The 4,568-nt window shown below is 47.6% G+C and overlaps 1 pseudogene; it reads left to right on the forward strand.

Moving 5' to 3' along the window:
• The first annotated feature begins 347 nt into the window (after positions 1-347).
• On the forward strand, positions 348-1,767 carry LOC105481469 (argininosuccinate synthase pseudogene; annotated as a pseudogene).
• Positions 1,768-4,568: the final 2,801 nt, after the last annotated feature.

Here is a 4,568-nt window from a genome sequence, read left to right on the forward strand (position 1 = left end):
TTAGAAAGAAGCAGATTATTTCTAATTTAAAAAATAAAAACAGGTCTCATAACTCCAAAGAAAGGGTGATATATCTAGGACAGGACCAGTGGCAGGGTAATTGTGACAATTCTGCCTTGTAGAAGTGTGAGAAAATTATAGGAAGATTCTACGGAACATCAAGAGGATTCATGCTACTACTTAGGGCAAAAATTTAAAATTAGGTATACATTAAAAAATATTTTAACAGTCATGACATAGACAATAGAGTCTACATCTTCTGATTTTAAAAGTAAAGCATGCCCTGCTCTGCCGCCTACCACCGCTGCCTGAGCCGGAGTGGTTCAGTGCACCGTGAAGACAGATTCTAGACGCTAGGAACTCACGCCTCCAATCCCAGACACTATGTCCAGCAAAGGCTCCGTGGTTCTGGCCTACAGTGGCGGCCTGGACACCTCGTGCATCCTTGTGTGGCTGAAGGAACAAGGCTATGACGTCATTGCCTATCTGACCAACACTGGCCAGAAGGAAGACTTCGAGGAAGCCAGGAAGAAGGCACTGAAGCTTGGGGCCAAAAAGGTGTCCAGCGCACTGTATGAGGACCCCTACCTCCTGGGCACCTCTCTCGCCAGGCCTTGCATCGCCCGCAAACAAGTGGAAATCGCCCAGCGGGAGGGGGCCAAGTATGTGTCCCATGGCGCCACGGGAAAGGGGAATGATCAGGTCCGGTTTGAGCTCACCTGCTACTCGCTGGCCCCCCAGATAAAGGTCATTGCTCCCTGGAGGATGCCCGAATTCTACAACTGGTTCAAGGGCCGCAATGACCTGATGGAATACGCAAAGCAACACGGGATTCCCATCCCGGTTACCCCCACGAGCCCATGGAGCATGGACGAGAACCTCATGCACATCAGCTACGAGGCTGGAATCCTGGAGAACCCCAAGAACCAAGCGCCTCCAGGTCTCTACACGAAGACCCAGGACCCGGCCAAAGCCCCCAACACCCCTGACATTCTCGAGATCGAGTTCAAAAAAGGGGTCCCCATGAAGGTGACCAACGTCAAGGATGGCACCACCCACCAGACCTCCTTGGAGCTCTTCATGTACCTGAACGAAGTCGCGGGCAAGCACGGTGTGGGCCGTATTGACATCGTGGAGAACCGCTTCATTGGAACGAAGTCCCGAGGTATCTACGAGACCCCAGCAGGCACCATCCTTTACCACGCTCATTTAGACGAGGCCTTCACCATGGACCGAGAAGTGCGCAAAATCAAACAAGGCCTGGGCTTGAAATTTGCTGAGCTGGTGTATACCGGTTTCTGGCACAGCCCTGAGTGTGAATTTGTCCGCCACTGCATTGCCAAGTCCCAGGAGCGAGTGGAAGGGAAAGTGCAGGTGTCCGTCCTCAAGGGCCAGGTGTACATCCTCGGCCGGGAGTCCCCACTGTCTCTCTACAACGAGGAGCTGGTGAGCATGAACGTGCAGGGTGATTAGGAGCCGATTGATGCCACCGGGTTCATCAACATCAATTCCCTCAGGCTGAAGGAATATCATCGTCTCCAGAGCAAGGTCACTGCCAAATAGACCCCTGTACAATGAGGAGCTGGGGCCTCCTCAATTTGCAGATCCCCCAAGTACAGGCACTAATTGTTGTGATAATTTGTAATTGTGACTTGTTCTCCCTGGCTGGCAGCGTAGTGGGGCTGCCAGGCCCCAGCTTTGTTCCCTGGTCCCCCCGAAGCCTGCAGACGTTGTGTTGTCACCGCAGGGAAGGGTGGGGGGCAGCTGCGGTGGGGAGCTATAAAATGACAATTAAAAGATTAAAAAAAAAAAAAGTAAAGTAAGCAGATGTAAGACAAATTAGAAAAAAAAAAAAAAAAAAAAAGACCTGGATAAAATGCTGATATTTTAAAAGACGGATAAAAGCTTTCTTGAAGTTTTTTTTTTTTTTTTTTTTTGAGACAAGGTCTCGCTCTGTCACCTAGGCTGGAGTACAGTGGCATGATCACAGTTCACTGCAGCCTCTCAGCTGGGACCACAGGCATGTACCACCATGCCTGGCTCATTTATTTTTTATAGAGACAGGGTCTTGCTATCTTGCCTTGGCTGATCTCAAACTCCTGGGCTCAAGCGATCCTCCTGCCTCAGCCTCCCAAAGTGCTGGGATTGATTACAGGCATGAGCCACTGCACCCAGCTGAATTTATTTTAAGGTTTCAAAACATGTTACAGTAGTCTCAGAACTTTGGATGGTCTTTGATAGGAGTGCGCCCTCTTGTGATTTCAGCAATGCTTTACACGTGAACAGGCACCTTCAGTGAGAAGACTAATGTGAGCATTTTTAACTTTTCCTCTAAAGGTGAAAAAAGGAAAATGATCTATCTAATTTTAGCTTAAAGAAAATTACCTCCCTTCAAAATCTTATACCATCAAGTTCTGTTTACCTTGATAATTACCCTTTTTCGACATAAAGAAAATATATCCAGTGTTAATAGTGTCTTTGGGCAATAAACTCATGAGTGATTTATTTTTTTTTAATAATAAGCATGCATAACCTTTAATTTTGAAGTATTTTTATTTTGTAATGTTGCAATCAGATGGAAACTAGAAATGATGGCATAATAAGCACCTGTGGACATAAAATCCAGGCCTCTGGAATTATACCATTTTGCCATATTTGCTTCAGTGTTTTTAATAATTTTTTATTTAAAAATTTACAGAAGGCCGGGCGCGGTGGCTCAAGCCTATAATCCCAGCACTTTGGGAGGCCGAGACGGGCGGATCACAAGGTCAGGAGATCGAGACCATCCTGACTAACACGGCGAAACCCCGTCTCTCCTAAAAACACAAAAAATTAGCCGGGCGAGGTGGCGGCGCCTGTGGTCCCAGCTACTCAGGAGGCTGAGGCAGGAGAATGGCGGGAACCCGGGAGGCGGAGCTTGCAGTGAGCTGAGATCTAGCCACTGCACTCCAGCCTGGGCGACAGAGCGAGACTCCGTCTCAAAAAAAAAAAAAAAAAAAATTTACAGAAAAGTTACAGGTACAATTCAAAGAGTTTTTTTCTAGCTGCCAATTTGATGCCCCATAGTCCTGAAATACTTCAGTATTTAATGGGCGCTAGGACATTTTCTTATATAACCACAATTCATCCATCAGAGTTTTCAGATTTCACTTAAGTTCCACCAATTTTTTCAACAATGTCCTATGATGGCTCTAATAACCCATACCAGGCTGTCCACACACATAGTCACCCTCCTCCCCTTAGGTGGACTCCAGCACCCCAAACTAGGTTGTCCTTCCTGCGTGGATGCCTTCCTTACCCCACTAAGGCTCTGGCAAGCCATACGGGCTCCCCACTTCCCATCCCCATGTAGACCACAGCCTTGCTCACCCTGTTCAGGCTCAATAACCCAGCGCACTTTTCACAGATGCTCTCCTCATCCTGCTTGGACTCAGACCCCCCCACCCAGGCTTTCCCCTACATAGATGCCTTGCTCACATTGCCCAGGATCTAACACACCTGCACCATGACACCCACAGGTGTGGATGCCCTCCCCCAAACCCGCTCCACCTCTGATTTCTCATCCTGGGCTGCCCATGTGCAAGGAGACCCTCCTCACTTTGTTTAGGCTTTGCGCTGGGTTTTATTGTCTTCTAAAAACATATGTTGAAATCCTAACCCCAAGTACTTCAGAAGGTTGCAGATATCACAGTTTCAAATGGTGTCCTTATAAGAAGATGGACACATGAAACCAGAAACACACAGGGCCATGTAAAAACAATTCCACACAATGACTAAGGCAGAGATTGAAGTTACGCAGTTGAAAGCCAAAGAATACCAAGGATTGCTGACAAACCCCAGAAGCTAGAAAGGGGCAAGGAAGGACTCCCTCATAGGTTTCAAAAGAAGCATAGCCCTACTTGCCATGGGTGAGCCGTGACTATTTGGGGCCAGTGGTGCGCAGGTAAGAAGAATTTACCAAGACAGTTGTAGGTAAAGAAAAGCAGATTTATTAAAGGACGAAAACACATCGCAAGGCAGCAATGAATGGGCAGGTTAGCAAGAGAGGAGCTGACAGCCAGGGGATGAAGGCTTGCTGGGGATTTTATAGTATGGTGCTTGTGCTGTGTGCTGAAGAGGGCTTTGTGCAGGTCTGAAAACCCCACAGTTGCAGTGAGCTAATCTGCACTTTTCTATTAGCTGAGGGTCTGGTGATAGCTGGACACAGGAAGATTGTGAGTTATTTGCTCAGGAGGACCGTGTCTCTTGGAGTATGAAGAAAGGCAGATGTATAGCTTATCTGTTTTTTCTTTTTGCTTTCTCTTGGTCCTGCCATCCTGACTCTTTTTCCCTAAACAGGACTCCACATTCCCCCTGTGACAAAGCAATAATGACAAATCTTTGGTATGTGGGTGAAGGTCGCATCTTCCAACTGCTTCCTGCTGACCGGGGGCACAGAGTTGGCCCTACCTAGGATTGTTAGTTGGTCAGGAGGTTATGTGAACCTAAGTCCCTGAGTTGGGAGTTAAATTGGGCAGGGTGGTTGTGGGACGATGGCAGAACAGCATTTGCAGCCTAAAATTTTGTCC

Source organism: Macaca nemestrina, chromosome X, assembly GCF_043159975.1.
Source record: "Macaca nemestrina isolate mMacNem1 chromosome X, mMacNem.hap1, whole genome shotgun sequence".
NCBI classification, from domain to species: domain Eukaryota; kingdom Metazoa; phylum Chordata; class Mammalia; order Primates; family Cercopithecidae; genus Macaca; species Macaca nemestrina.